The sequence below is a fragment of the Pseudophryne corroboree genome, chromosome 11 (genome assembly GCF_028390025.1).
Source record: "Pseudophryne corroboree isolate aPseCor3 chromosome 11, aPseCor3.hap2, whole genome shotgun sequence".
In the NCBI taxonomy this organism is placed as follows: domain Eukaryota; kingdom Metazoa; phylum Chordata; class Amphibia; order Anura; family Myobatrachidae; genus Pseudophryne; species Pseudophryne corroboree.
In genome coordinates this window covers 167,140,233-167,156,098 of record NC_086454.1, presented here as the reverse complement: position 1 = coordinate 167,156,098, position 15,866 = coordinate 167,140,233, and the positions used below count along the sequence as shown (strand labels likewise).

Sequence of the window (15,866 nt, the reverse complement as noted above, 5' to 3'; positions counted from 1 at the left end):
TTCCATATTTGCATATCAGCCACTTACAATTGTTTCAAGCTTTATAACAGAGGACTGCCTTTTTTATAGACCAAGGATGAAAGTCTCTTGTGAGTTAAGTCTGATAATGACATCACAATTTGTAAATGAAGCTATAGTATGATTACAGAGTGTAGACTGAATAAAAAGTGCTTTCCTATGGATTGAAGTTTGTATTTTCTTAAGCTTTGCATTCCAAAATGGGCTAGCATTCTTTATTTCCAATGGGCACATTAAGCTACTAGCCCCAATATATATTTTTTTGTGTTAAAAGTTATTCATACACAACTTGGTAAAACATACTAAATTTAATACATAATGGATTACATCCTGGGATTATCTTTTTCAACATTCTGTAAATTTACAATTAAAAATTGTGTCTTAGATTTTTAAGATTGATTTTGCTTAGATTTGCATATACTCCTAGTCTAAATTATCTATTTTTATACTATTACTAGACGCCTTAATCTTTGTTATTATCCTATCTAATATTTATTTTTATTTTGTAATGTGAAAAGAAACTGGAGCATTTTTATGATACCCATGCTTCAAGTGACTCTATGGCTTAAGCTTTTTTTTGAAAAATGAAATGCTATAAAAACAAAATATGATCTGTGCTTTGAGGTACATTTGCCAGTTTTGTGTTTGCCTGCAGTGATATCTGTGGCCGGTTAGCTCAGTTGGTTAGAGCGTGGTGCTAATAACGCCAAGGTCACGGGTTCGATCCCCGTATGGGCCATTTGCTTTTCTTGATGGACAAGAATGGAATAAGCTCATCGGTGGAGTGCATGAATACTTGAAAACATCATAGACACATATATCACAAAATCTCTTCAAATACATATCAGAAGCCAGTGGGAGTGTCATCCTTTGGCTGATGAAGATTTTTCTCTACATGGCTCAGTGACTTTTGTCTCAAATCAAGCAATATGGCATAACTAAGATATGCAAGGGCAAATTAATTAGTTATTATATTGCTGCTCAAACATAGAGGGCACTAGGTGTTACTAGAAGAAGAAGAAGATATGTGCTCCCCTCTCATTAGTGCACACTGAAGTAAAAAAAATGGAGAATTTCTAAAGACCAGAGCACAAGTAATGGATCTCTGCATTCTTATTGCATCTTTTCTTATTTCCAAATATTTGACATACTTCTGATTTGATAAGTTTAAAAATGAGTTTAAACAAAGGACACCACTGAAGATGATGGAATTTATATGAATTTTAAATGAAGATTTGCAATACTCATACATTGAATGAAAATGGAGCTTTGAACAATAGGAAAATAAACAATGTTAGCTCCCACGAGATATGAATTCAGATTACTAGATTCAAAGTCAAGGGTGCTAACAATTACACCATGGAACCCTCACCTGAGCAATGGCATCTACTGAAGTGCGCTCATCTTTTAAATGCAAAGAAAAGAAATTCAATACTTTATATATATTATTTCAAGTTTCTAATAAGCTCAGGGATGCAATAGGTATTATGTAGAATATTTGTCCAAACCCAATGATAATATATAAAAAGTAACCTATTTTTTAAAGGAGAAGATAGATACTAGAAACCTAAATGCCTAGGACCAATTTCAGTTGGAGCATCACCCCTTATGTTATCCTAGCATTGAATTGACAGTTTTTCTGTATTTCCATATTTGCATATCAGCCACTTACAATTGTTTCAAGCTTTATAACAGAGGACTGCCTTTTTTATAGACCAAGGATGAAAGTCTCTTGTGAGTTAAGTCTGATAATGACATCACAATTTGTAAATTAAGCTATAGTATGATTACAGAGTGTAGACTGAATAAAAAGTGCTTTCCTATGGATTGAAGTTTGTATTTTCTTAAGCTTTGCATTCCAAAATGGGCTAGCATTCTTTATTTCCAATGGGCACATTAAGCTACTAGCCCCAATATATATTTTTTTGTGTTAAAAGTTATTCATACACAACTTGGTAAAACATACTAAATTTAATACATAATGGATTACATCCTGGGATTATCTTTTTCAACAATCTGTAAATTTACAATTAAAAATTGTGTATTAGATTTTTTAGATTGATTTTGCTTAGATTTGCATATACTCCTAGTCTAAATTGTCTATTTTTATACTATTACTAGATGCCTTAATCTTTGTTATTATCCTATCTAATATTTATTTTTATTTTGTAATGTGGAAAGAAACTGGAGCATTTTTATGATACCCATGCTTCAAGTGACTCTATGGCTTCATCTTTTTTTTGAAAAATGAAATGCTATAAAAACAAAATATGATCTGTGCTTTGAGGTACATTTGCCAGTTTTGTGTTTGCTGGCAGTAATATCTGTGGCCTGTTAGCTCGGTTGGTTAGAGTGTGGTGCTAATAACGCCAAGGTCACGGGTTCGATCCCCGTATGGGCCATTTGCTTTTCTTGATGGACAAGAATGGAATAAGCTCATCGGTGGAGTGCATGAATACTTGAAAACATCATAGACACATATATCACAAAATCTCTTCAAATACATATCAGAAGCCAGTGGGAGTGTCATCCTTTGGCTGATGAAGATTTTTCTCTACATGGCTCAGTGACTTTTGTCTCAAATCAAGCAATATGGCATAACTAAGATATGCAAGGGCAAATTAATTAGTTATTATATTGCTGCTCAAACATAGAGGGCACTAGGTGTTACTAGAAGAAGAAGAAGAAGAATATATGTGCTCCCCTCTCATTAGTGCACACTGAAGTAAAAAAAATGGAGAATTTCTAAAGACCAGAGCACAAGTAATGGATCTCTGCATTCTTATTGCATCTTTTCTTATTTCCAAATATTTGACATACTTCTGATTTGATAAGTTTAAAAATGAGTTTAAACAAAGGACACCACTGAAGATGATGGAATTTATATGAATTTTAAATAAAGATTTGCAATACTCATACATTGAATGAAAATGGAGCTTTGAACAAAAGGAAAATAAACAATGTTAGCTCCCACGAGATATGAACTCAGATGACTAGATTCAAAGTCCAGGGTGCTAACAATTACACCATGGAACCCTTACCTGAGCAATGGCATCTACTGAAGTGCGCTCATCTTTTAAATGCAAAGAAAAGAAATTCAATACTTTATATATATTATTTCAAGTTTCTAATAAACTCAGGGATGCAATAGGTATTATGTAGAATATTTGTCCAAAACCAATGATAATATATAAAAAGTAACCTATTTTTTAAAGGAGAAGATAGATACTAGAAACCTAAATGCCTAGGACCAATTTCAGTTGGAGCATCACCCCTTATGTTATCCTAGCATTGAATTGACAGTTTTTCTGTATTTCCATATTTGCATATCAGCCACTTACAATTGTTTCAAGCTTTATAACAGAGGGCTGCCTTTTTTATAGACCAAGGATGAAAGTCTCTTGTGAGTTAAGTCTGATAATGACATCACAATTTGTAAATTAAGCTATAGTATGATTACAGAGTGTAGTGCTTTCCTATGGATTGAAGTTTGTATTTTCTTAAGCTTTGCATTCCAAAATGGGCTAGCATTCTTTATTTCCAATGGGCACATTAAGCTACTTCCCCAATATATATTTTTTTGTGTTAAAAGTTATTCATACACAACTTGGTAAAACATACTAAATTTAATACATAATGGATTACATCCTGGGATTATCTTTTTCAACAATCTGTAAATTTACAATTAAAAATTGTGTATTAGATTTTTTAGATTGATTTTGCTTAGATTTGCATATACCTCTTGTCTAAATTGTCTATTTTTATACTATTAGTAGATGCCTTAATCTTTGTTATTATCCTATCTAATATTTATTTTTATTTTGTAATGTGGAAAGAAACTGGAGCATTTTTATGATACCCATGCTTCAAGTGACTCTATGGCTTAAGCTTTTTTTTGAAAAATGAAATGCTATAAAAACAAAATATGATCTGTGCTTTGAGGTACATTTGCCAGTTTTGTGTTTGCTTGCAGTAATATCTGTGGCATGTTAGCTCAGTTGGTTAGAGCGTGGTGCTAATAATGCCAAGGTCACGGGTTCGATCCCCGTATGGGCCATTTGCTTTTCTTGATGGACAAGAATGGAATAAGCTCATCGTGGAGTGCAGGAATACTTGAAAACATCATAGACACATATATCACAAAATCTTTTCAAATACATATCAGAAGCCAGTGGGAGTGTCATCCTTTGGCTGATGAAGATTTTTCTCTACATGGCTCAGTGACTTTTGTCTCAAATCAAGCAATATGACATAACTAAGATATGCAAGGGCAAATTAATCAGTTATTATATTGCTGCTCAAACATAGAGGGCACTAGGTGTTACTAGAAGAAGATATGTGCTCCCCTCTCATTAGTGCACACTGAAGTAAAAAAAATGGAGAATTTCTAAAGACCAGAGCACAAGTAATGGATCTCTGCATTCTTATTGCATCTTTTCTTATTTCCAAATATTTGACATACTTCTGATCTGATAAGTTTAAAAATGAGTTTAAACAAAGGACACCACTGAAGATGATGGAATTTATATGAATTTTAAATGAAGATTTGCAATACTCATACATTGAATGAAAATGGAGCTTTGAACAAAAGGAAAATAAACAATGTTAGCTCCCACGAGATATGAACTCAGATTACTAGATTCAAAGTCCAGGGTGCTAACAATTACACCATGGAACCCTCACCTGAGCAATGGCATCTACTGAAGTGCGCTCATCTTTTAAATGCAAAGAAAAGAAATTCAATACTTTATATATATTATTTCAAGTTTCTAATAAGCTCAGGGATGCAATAGGTATTATGTAGAATATTTGTCCAAACCCAATGATAATATATAAAAAGTAACCTATTTTTTAAAGGAGAAGATAGATACTAGAAACCTAAATGCCTAGGACCAATTTCAGTTGGAGCATCACCCCTTATGTTATCCTAGCATTGAATTGACAGTTTTTCTGTATTTCCATATTTGCATATCAGCCACTTACAATTGTTTCAAGCTTTATAACAGAGGACTGCCTTTTTTATAGACCAAGGATGAAAGTCTCTTGTGAGTTAAGTCTGATAATGACATCACAATTTGTAAATGAAGCTATAGTATGATTACAGAGTGTAGACTGAATAAAAAGTGCTTTCCTATGGATTGAAGTTTGTATTTTCTTAAGCTTTGCATTCCAAAATGGGCTAGCATTCTTTATTTCCAATGGGCACATTAAGCTACTTCCCCAATATATATTTTTTTGTGTTAAAAGTTATTCATACACAACTTGGTAAAACATACTAAATTTAATACATAATGGATTACATCCTGGGATTATCTTTTTCAACAATCTGTACATTTACAATTAAAAATTGTGTATTAGATTTTTTAGATTGATTTTGCTTAGATTTGCATATACTCCTTGTCTAAATTGTCTATTTTTATACTATTAGTAGATGCCTTAATCTTTGTTATTATCCTATCTAATATTTATTTTTATTTTGTAATGTGGAAAGAAACTGGAGCATTTTTATGATACCCATGCTTCAAGTGACTCTATGGCTTAAGCTTTTTTTGAAAAATGAAATGCTATAAAAACAAAATATGATCTGTGCTTTGAGGTACATTTGCCAGTTTTGTGTTTGCTTGCACTAACATCTGTGGCCGGTTAGCTCAGTTGGTTAGAGCGTGGTGCTAATAACGCCAAGGTCACGGGTTCGATCCCCGTATGGGCCATTTGCTTTTCTTGATGGACAAGAATGGAATAAGATCATCGGTGGAGTGCATGAATACTTGAAAACATCATAGACACATATATCACAAAATCTCTTCAAATACATATCAGAAGCCAGTGGGAGTGTCATCCTTTGGCTGATGAAGATTTTTCTCTACATGGCTCAGTGACTTTTGTCTCAAATCAAGCAATATGGCATAACTAAGATATGCAAGGGCAAATTAATCAGTTATTATATTGCTGCTCAAACATAGAGGGCACTAGGTGTTACTAGAAGAAGAAGATATGTGCTCCCCTCTCATTAGTGCACACTGAAGTAAAAAAAAATGGAGAATTTCTAAAGACCAGAGCACAAGTAATGGATCTCTGCATTCTTATTGCATCTTTTCTTATTTCCAAATATTTGACATACTTCTGATTTGATAAGTTTAAAAATGAGTTTAAACAAAGGACACCACTGAAGATGATGGAATTTATATGAATTTTAAATGAAGATTTGCAATACTCATACATTGAATGAAAATGGAGCTTTGAACAAAAGGAAAATAAACAATGTTAGCTCCCACGAGATATGAACTCAGATTACTAGATTCAAAGTCCAGGGTGCTAACAATTACACCATGGAACCCTCACCTGAGCAATGGCATCTACTGAAGTGCGCTCATCTTTTAAATGCAAAGAAAAGAAATTCAATACTTTATATATATTATTTCAAGTTTCTAATAAGCTCAGGGATGCAATAGGTATTATGTAGAATATTTGTCCAAACCCAATGATAATATATAAAAAGTAACCTATTTTTTAAAGGAGAAGATAGATACTAGAAACCTAAATGCCTAGGACCAATTTCAGTTGGAGCATCACCCCTTATGTTATCCTAGCATTGAATTGACAGTTTTTCTGTATTTCCATATTTGCATATCAGCCACTTACAATTGTTTCAAGCTTTATAACAGAGGACTGCCTTTTTTATAGACCAAGGATGAAAGTGAGTTAAGTCTGATAATGACATCACAATTTGTAAATTAAGCTATAGTATGATTACAGAGTGTAGACTGAATAAAAAGTGCTTTCCTATGGATTGAAGTTTGTATTTTCTTAAGCTTTGCATTCCAAAATGGGCTAGCATTCTTTATTTCCAATGGGCACATTAAGTTACTTCCCCAATATATATTTTTTTGTGTTAAAAGTTATTCATACACAACTTGGTAAAACATACTAAATTTAATACATAATGGATTACATCCTGGGATTATCTTTTTCAACAATCTGTAAATTTACAATTAAAAATTGTGTATTAGATTTTTTAGATTGCTTTTGCTTAGATTTGCATATACTCCTTGTCTAAATTGTCTATTTTTATACTATTAGTAGATGCCTTAATCTTTGTTATTATCCTATCTAATATTTATTTTTATTTTGTAATGTGGAAAGAAACTGGAGCATTTTTATGATACCCATGCTTCAAGTGACTCTATGGCTTAAGCTTTTTTTTGAAAAATGAAATGCTATAAAAACAAAATATGATCTGTGCTTTGAGGTACATTTGCCAGTTTTGTGTTTGCTTGCAGTAATATCTGTGGCCGGTTAGCTCAGTTGGTTAGAGCGTGGTGCTAATAACGCCAAGGTCACGGGTTCGATCCCCGTATGGGCCATTTGCTTTTCTTGATGGACAAGAATGGAATAAGCTCATCGGTGGAGTGCATGAATACTTGAAAACATCATAGACACATATATCACAAAATCTCTTCAAATACATATAAGAAACCAGTGGGAGTGTCATCCTTTGGCTGATGAAGATTTTTCTCTACATGGCTCAGTGACATTTGTCTCAAATCAAGCAATATGGCATAACTAAGATATTCAAGGGAAAATTAATCAGTTATTATACTGCTGCTCAAACATAGAGGGCACTAGGTGTTACTAGAAGAAGAAGAAGAAGAAGAAGAATATATGTGCTCCCCTCTCATTAGTTCTCACTGAAGTAAAAAAAATGGAGAATTTCTAAAGACCAGAGCACAAGTAGTGGATCTCTGCATTCTTATTGCATCTTTTCTTATTTCCAAATATTTGACATACTTCTGATTTGATAAGTTTAAAAATGAGTTTAAACAAAGGACACCACTGAAGATGATGGAATTTATATGAATTTTAAATGAAGATTTGCAATACTCATACATTGAATGAAAATGGAGCTTTGAACAAAAGGAAAATAAACAATGTTAGCTCCCACGAGATATGAACTCAGATGACTAGATTCAAAGTCCAGGGTGCTAACAATTACACCATGGAACCCTCACCTGAGCAATGGCATCTACTGAAGTGCGCTCATCTTTTAAATGCAAAGAAAAGAAATTCAATACTTTATATATATTATTTCAAGTTTCTAATAAACTCAGGGATGCAATAGGTATTATGTAGAATATTTGTCCTAAACCAATGATAATATATAAAAAGTAACCTATTTTTTAAAGGAGAAGATAGATACTAGAAACCTAAATGCCTAGGACCAATTTCAGTTGGAGCATCACCCCTTATGTTATCCTAGCATTGAATTGACAGTTTTTCTGTATTTCCATATTTGCATATCAGCCACTTACAATTGTTTCAAGCTTTATAACAGAGGGCTGCCTTTTTTATAGACCAAGGATGAAAGTCTCTTGTGAGTTAAGTCTGATAATGACATCACAATTTGTAAATTAAGCTATAGTATGATTACAGAGTGTAGTGCTTTCCTATGGATTGAAGTTTGTATTTTCTTAAGCTTTGCATTCCAAAATGGGCTAGCATTCTTTATTTCCAAAGGGCACATTAAGCTACTTCCCCAATATATATTTTTTTGTGTTAAAAGTTATTCATACACAACTTGGTAAAACATACTAAATTTAATACATAATTGATTACATCCTGGGATTATCTTTTTCAACAATCTGTAAATTTACAATTAAAAATTGTGTATTAGATTTTTTAGATTGATTTTGCTTAGATTTGCATATACCTCTTGTCTAAATTGTCTATTTTTATACTATTAGTAGATGCCTTAATCTTTGTTATTATCCTATCTAATATTTATTTTTATTTTGTAATGTGGAAAGAAACTGGAGCATTTTTATGATACCCATGCTTCAAGTGACTCTATGGCTTAAGCTTTTTTTTGAAAAATGAAATGCTATAAAAACAAAATATGATCTGTGCTTTGAGGTACATTTGCCAGTTTTGTGTTTGCTTGCAGTAATATCTGTGGCATGTTAGCTCAGTTGGTTAGAGCGTGGTGCTAATAACGCCAAGGTCACGGGTTCGATCCCCGTATGGGCTATTTGCTTTTCTTGATGGACAAGAATGGAATAAGCTCATCGTGGAGTGCAGGAATACTTGAAAACATCATAGACACATATATCACAAAATCTTTTCAAATACATATCAGAAGCCAGTGGGAGTGTCATCCTTTGGCTGATGAAGATTTTTCTCTACATGGCTCAGTGACTTTTGTCTCAAATCAAGCAATATGACATAACTAAGATATGCAAGGGCAAATTAATCAGTTATTATATTGCTGCTCAAACATAGAGGGCACTAGGTGTTACTAGAAGAAGATATGTGCTCCCCTCTCATTAGTGCACACTGAAGTAAAAAAAATGGAGAATTTCTAAAGACCAGAGCACAAGTAATGGATCTCTGCATTCTTATTGCATCTTTTCTTATTTCCAAATATTTGACATACTTCTGATTTGATAAGTTTAAAAATGAGTTTAAACAAAGGACACCACTGAAGATGATGGAATTTATATGAATTTTAAATGAAGATTTGCAATACTCATACATTGAATGAAAATGGAGCTTTGAACAAAAGGAAAATAAACAATGTTAGCTCCCACGAGATATGAACTCAGATTACTAGATTCAAAGTCCAGGGTGCTAACAATTACACCATGGAACCCTCACCTGAGCAATGGCATCTACTGAAGTGCGCTCATCTTTTAAATGCAAAGAAAAGAAATTCAATACTTTATATATATTATTTCAAGTTTCTAATAAGCTCAGGGATGCAATAGGTATTATGTAGAATATTTGTCCAAACCCAATGATAATATATAAAAAGTAACCTATTTTTTAAAGGAGAAGATAGATACTAGAAACCTAAATGCCTAGGACCAATTTCAGTTGGAGCATCACCCCTTATGTTATCCTAGCATTGAATTGACAGTTTTTCTGTATTTCCATATTTGCATATCAGCCACTTACAATTGTTTCAAGCTTTATAACAGAGGACTGCCTTTTTTATAGACAAAGGATGAAAGTCTCTTGTGAGTTAAGTCTGATAATGACATCACAATTTGTAAATGAAGCTATAGTATGATTACAGAGTGTAGACTGAATAAAAAGTGCTTTCCTATGGATTGAAGTTTGTATTTTCTTAAGCTTTGCATTCCAAAATGGGCTAGCATTCTTTATTTCCAATGGGCACATTAAGCTACTTCCCCAATATATATTTTTTTGTGTTAAAAGTTATTCATACACAACTTGGTAAAACATACTAAATTTAATACATAATGGATTACATCCTGGGATTATCTTTTTCAACAATCTGTAAATTTACAATTAAAAATTGTGTATTAGATTTTTTAGATTGATTTTGCTTAGATTTGCATATACTCCTTGTCTAAATTGTCTATTTTTATACTATTAGTAGATGCCTTAATCTTTGTTATTATCCTATCTAATATTTATTTTTATTTTGTAATGTGGAAAGAAACTGGAGCATTTTTATGATACCCATGCTTCAAGTGACTCTATGGCTTAAGCTTTTTTTGAAAAATGAAATGCTATAAAAACAAAATATGATCTGTGCTTTGAGGTACATTTGCCAGTTTTGTGTTTGCTTGCACTAACATCTGTGGACGGTTAGCTCAGTTGGTTAGAGCGTGGTGCTAATAACGCCAACGTCACGGGTTCGATCCCCGTATGGGCCATTTGCTTTTCTTGATGGACAAGAATGGAATAAGATCATCGGTGGAGTGCATGAATACTTGAAAACATCATAGACACATATATCACAAAATCTCTTCAAATACATATCAGAAGCCAGTGGGAGTGTCATCCTTTGGCTGATGAAGATTTTTCTCTACATGGCTCAGTGACTTTTGTCTCAAATCAAGCAATATGGCATAACTAAGATATGCAAGGGCAAATTAATCAGTTATTATATTGCTGCTCAAACATAGAGGGCACTAGGTGTTACTAGAAGAAGAAGAAGATATGAGCTCCCCTCTCATTAGTGCACACTGAAGTAAAAAAAATGGAGAATTTCTAAAGACCAGAGCACAAGTAATGGATCTCTGCATTCTTATTGCATCTTTTCTTATTTCCAAATATTTGACATACTTCTGAATTGATAAGTTTAAAAATGAGTTTAAACAAAGGACACCACTGAAGATGATGGAATTTATATGAATTTTAAATGAAGATTTGCAATACTCATACATTGAATGAAAATGGAGCTTTGAACAATAGGAAAATAAACAATGTTAGCTCCCACGAGATATGAATTCAGATTACTAGATTCAAAGTCAAGGGTGCTAACAATTACACCATGGAACCCTCACCTGAGCAATGGCATCTACTGAAGTGCGCTCATCTTTTAAATGCAAAGAAAAGAAATTCAATACTTTATATATATTATTTCAAGTTTCTAATAAGCTCAGGGATGCAATAGGTATTATGTAGAATATTTGTCCAAACCCAATGATAATATATAAAAAGTAACCTATTTTTTAAAGGAGAAGATAGATACTAGAAACCTAAATGCCTAGGACCAATTTCAGTTGGAGCATCACCCCTTATGTTATCCTAGCATTGAATTGACAGTTTTTCTGTATTTCCATATTTGCATATCAGCCACTTACAATTGTTTCAAGCTTTATAACAGAGGACTGCCTTTTTTATAGACCAAGGATGAAAGTCTCTTGTGAGTTAAGTCTGATAATGACATCACAATTTGTAAATTAAGCTATAGTATGATTACAGAGTGTAGACTGAATAAAAAGTGCTTTCCTATGGATTGAAGTTTGTATTTTCTTAAGCTTTGCATTCCAAAATGGGCTAGCATTCTTTATTTCCAATGGGCACATTAAGTTACTTCCCCAATATATATTTTTTTGCGTTAAAAGTTATTCATACACAACTTGGTAAAACATACTAAATTTAATACATAATGGATTACATCCTGGGATTATCTTTTTCAACAATCTGTAAATTTACAATTAAAAATTGTGTATTAGATTTTTTAGATTGCTTTTGCTTAGATTTGCATATACTCCTTGTCTAAATTGTCTATTTTTATACTATTAGTAGATGCCTTAATCTTTGTTATTATCCTATCTAATATTTATTTTTATTTTGTAATGTGGAAAGAAACTGGAGCATTTTTATGATACCCATGCTTCAAGTGACTCTATGGCTTAAGCTTTTTTTTGAAAAATGAAATGCTATAAAAACAAAATATGATCTGTGCTTTGAGGTACATTTGCCAGTTTTGTGTTTGCTTGCAGTAATATCTGTGGCATGTTAGCTCAGTTGGTTAGAGCGTGGTGCTAATAACGCCAAGGTCACGGGTTCGATCCCCGTATGGGCCATTTGCTTTTCTTGATGGACAAGAATGGAATAAGCTCATCGTGGAGTGCAGGAATACTTGAAAACATCATAGACACATATATCACAAAATCTTTTCAAATACATATCAGAAGCCAGTGGGAGTGTCATCCTTTGGCTGATGAAGATTTTTCTCTACATGGCTCAGTGACTTTTGTCTCAAATCAAGCAATATGACATAACTAAGATATGCAAGGGCAAATTAATCAGTTATTATATTGCTGCTCAAACATAGAGGGCACTAGGTGTTACTAGAAGAAGATATGTGCTCCCCTCTCTTTAGTGCACACTGAAGTAAAAAAAATGGAGAATTTCTAAAGACCAGAGCACAAGTAATGGATCTCTGCATTCTTATTGCATCTTTTCTTATTTCCAAATATTTGACATACTTCTGATTTGATAAGTTTAAAAATGAGTTTAAACAAAGGACACCACTGAAGATGATGGAATTTATATGAATTTTAAATGAAGATTTGCAATACTCATACATTGAATGAAAATGGAGCTTTGAACAAAAGGAAAATAAACAATGTTAGCTCCCACGAGATATGAACTCAGATTACTAGATTCAAAGTCCAGGGTGCTAACAATTACACCATGGAACCCTCACCTGAGCAATGGCATCTACTGAAGTGCGCTCATCTTTTAAATGCAAAGAAAAGAAATTCAATACTTTATATATATTATTTCAAGTTTCTAATAAGCTCAGGGATGCAATAGGTATTATGTAGAATATTTGTCCAAACCCAATGATAATATATAAAAAGTAACCTATTTTTTAAAGGAGAAGATAGATACTAGAAACCTAAATGCCTAGGACCAATTTCAGTTGGAGCATCACCCCTTATGTTATCCTAGCATTGAATTGACAGTTTTTCTGTATTTCCATATTTGCATATCAGCCACTTACAATTGTTTCAAGCTTTATAACAGAGGACTGCCTTTTTTATAGACCAAGGATGAAAGTCTCTTGTGAGTTAAGTCTGATAATGACATCACAATTTGTAAATGAAGCTATAGTATGATTACAGAGTGTAGACTGAATAAAAAGTGCTTTCCTATGGATTGAAGTTTGTATTTTCTTAAGCTTTGCATTCCAAAATGGGCTAGCATTCTTTATTTCCAATGGGCACATTATGCTACTTCCCCAATATATATTTTTTTGTGTTAAAAGTTATTCATACACAACTTGGTAAAACATACTAAATTTAATACATAATGGATTACATCCTGGGATTATCTTTTTCAACAATCTGTAAATTTACAATTAAAAATTGTGTATTAGATTTTTTAGATTGCTTTTGCTTAGATTTGCATATACTCCTTGTCTAAATTGTCTATTTTTATACTATTAGTAGATGCCTTAATCTTTGTTATTATCCTATCTAATATTTATTTTTATTTTGTAATGTGGAAAGAAACTGGAGCATTTTTATGATACCCATGCTTCAAGTGACTCTATGGCTTAAGCTTTTTTTTGAAAAATGAAATGCTATAAAAACAAAATATGATCTGTGCTTTGAGGTACATTTGCCAGTTTTGTGTTTGCTTGCAGTATTATCTGTGGCATGTTAGCTCAGTTGGTTAGAGCGTGGTGCTAATAACGCCAAGGTCACGGGTTCGATCCCCGTATGGGCAATTTGCTTTTCTTGATGGACAAGAATGGATTAAGCTCATCGTGGAGTGCAGGAATACTTGAAAACATCATAGACACATATATCACAAAATCTTTTCAAATACATATCAGAAGCAAGTGGGAGTGTCATCCTTTGGCTGATGAAGATTTTTCTCTACATAGCTCAGTGACTTTTGTCTCAAATCAAGCAATATGACATAACTAAGATATGCAAGGGCAAATTAATCAGTTATTATATTGCTGCTCAAACATAGAGGGCACTAGGTGTTACTAAAAGAAGATATGTGCTCCCCTCTCATTAGTGCACACTGAAGTAAAAAAAAATGGAGAATTTCTAAAGACCAGAGCACAAGTAATGGATCTCTGCATTCTTATTGCATCTTTTCTTATTTCCAAATATTTGACATACTTCTGATTTGATAAGTTTAAAAATGAGTTTAAACAAAGGACACCACTGAAGATGATGGAATTTATATGAATTTTAAATGAAGATTTGCAATACTCATACATTGAATGAAAATGGAGCTTTGAACAAAAGGAAAATAAACAATGTTAGCTCCCACGAGATATGAACTCAGATTACTAGATTCAAAGTCCAGGGTGCTAACAATTACACCATGGAACCCTCACCTGAGCAATGGCATCTACTGAAGTGCGCTCATCTTTTAAATGCAAAGAAAAGAAATTCAATACTTTATATATATTATTTCAAGTTTCTAATAAGCTCAGGGATGCAATAGGTATTATGTAGAATATTTGTCCAAACCCAATGATAATATATAAAAAGTAACCTATTTTTTAAAGGAGAAGATAGATACTAGAAACCTAAATGCCTAGGACCAATTTCAGTTGGAGCATCACCCCTTATGTTATCCTAGCATTGAATTGACAGTTTTTCTGTATTTCCATATTTGCATATCAGCCACTTACAATTGTTTCAAGCTTTATAACAGAGGACTGCCTTTTTTATAGACCAAGGATGAAAGTCTCTTGTGAGTTAAGTCTGATAATGACATCACAATTTGTAAATGAAGCTATAGTATGATTACAGAGTGTAGACTGAATAAAAAGTGCTTTCCTATGGATTGAAGTTTGTATTTTCTTAAGCTTTGCATTCCAAAATGGGCTAGCATTCTTTATTTCCAATGGGCACATTAAGCTACTTCCCCAATATATATTTTTTTGTGTTAAAAGTTATTCATACACAACTTGGTAAAACATACTAAATTTAATACATAATGGATTACATCCTGGGATTATCTTTTTCAACAATCTGTAAATTTACAATTAAAAATTGTGTATTAGATTTTTTAGATTGCTTTTGCTTAGATTTGCATATACTCCTTGTCTAAATTGTCTATTTTTATACTATTAGTAGATGCCTTAATCTTTGTTATTATCCTATCTAATATTTATTTTTATTTTGTAATGTGGAAAGAAACTGGAGCATTTTTATGATACCCATGCTTCAAGTGACTCTATGGCTTAAGCTTTTTTTTGAAAAATGAAATGCTATAAAAACAAAATATGATCTGTGCTTTGAGGTACATTTGCCAGTTTTGTGTTTGCTTACAGTAATATCTGTGGCATGTTAGCTCAGTTGGTTAGAGCGTGGTGCTAATAACGCCAAGGTCACGGGTTCGATCCCCGTATGGGCCATTTGCTTTTCTTGATGGACAAGAATGGAATAAGCTCATCGTGGAGTGCAGGAATACTTGAAAACATCATAGACACATATATCACAAAATCTTTTCAAATACATATCAGAAGCCAGTGGGAGTGTCATCCTTTGGCTGATGAAGATTTTTCTCTACATGGCTCAGTGACTTTTGTCTCAAATCAAGCAATATGGCAT

The 15,866-nt window shown here is 32.8% G+C and overlaps 10 non-coding genes across 10 annotated transcripts; all 10 read left to right on the top strand.

Moving 5' to 3' along the window:
- The first annotated feature begins 683 nt into the window (after nt 1–683).
- On the top strand, nt 684–757 carry TRNAI-AAU (transfer RNA isoleucine (anticodon AAU)). The gene has a single exon. It is a non-coding gene; the product is annotated as a tRNA-Ile (tRNA).
- A 1,589-nt stretch (nt 758–2,346) lies between these two features.
- Nucleotides 2,347–2,420, top strand: TRNAI-AAU (transfer RNA isoleucine (anticodon AAU)). Its single transcript has one exon. It is a non-coding gene; the product is annotated as a tRNA-Ile (tRNA).
- A 1,581-nt stretch (nt 2,421–4,001) lies between these two features.
- TRNAI-AAU (transfer RNA isoleucine (anticodon AAU)) lies at nt 4,002–4,075 on the top strand. Its single transcript has one exon. It is a non-coding gene; the product is annotated as a tRNA-Ile (tRNA).
- Nucleotides 4,076–5,655: 1,580 nt separating this feature from the next.
- TRNAI-AAU (transfer RNA isoleucine (anticodon AAU)) lies at nt 5,656–5,729 on the top strand. Its single transcript has one exon. It is a non-coding gene; the product is annotated as a tRNA-Ile (tRNA).
- Nucleotides 5,730–7,308: 1,579 nt separating this feature from the next.
- Nucleotides 7,309–7,382, top strand: TRNAI-AAU (transfer RNA isoleucine (anticodon AAU)). The gene has a single exon. It is a non-coding gene; the product is annotated as a tRNA-Ile (tRNA).
- A 1,587-nt stretch (nt 7,383–8,969) lies between these two features.
- Nucleotides 8,970–9,043, top strand: TRNAI-AAU (transfer RNA isoleucine (anticodon AAU)). The gene has a single exon. It is a non-coding gene; the product is annotated as a tRNA-Ile (tRNA).
- A 1,580-nt stretch (nt 9,044–10,623) lies between these two features.
- TRNAI-AAU (transfer RNA isoleucine (anticodon AAU)) lies at nt 10,624–10,697 on the top strand. Its single transcript has one exon. It is a non-coding gene; the product is annotated as a tRNA-Ile (tRNA).
- Nucleotides 10,698–12,285: 1,588 nt separating this feature from the next.
- Nucleotides 12,286–12,359, top strand: TRNAI-AAU (transfer RNA isoleucine (anticodon AAU)). Its single transcript has one exon. It is a non-coding gene; the product is annotated as a tRNA-Ile (tRNA).
- Nucleotides 12,360–13,940: 1,581 nt separating this feature from the next.
- Nucleotides 13,941–14,021, top strand: TRNAI-AAU (transfer RNA isoleucine (anticodon AAU)). Its single transcript has one exon. It is a non-coding gene; the product is annotated as a tRNA-Ile (tRNA).
- A 1,575-nt stretch (nt 14,022–15,596) lies between these two features.
- On the top strand, nt 15,597–15,670 carry TRNAI-AAU (transfer RNA isoleucine (anticodon AAU)). Its single transcript has one exon. It is a non-coding gene; the product is annotated as a tRNA-Ile (tRNA).
- Nucleotides 15,671–15,866: the final 196 nt, after the last annotated feature.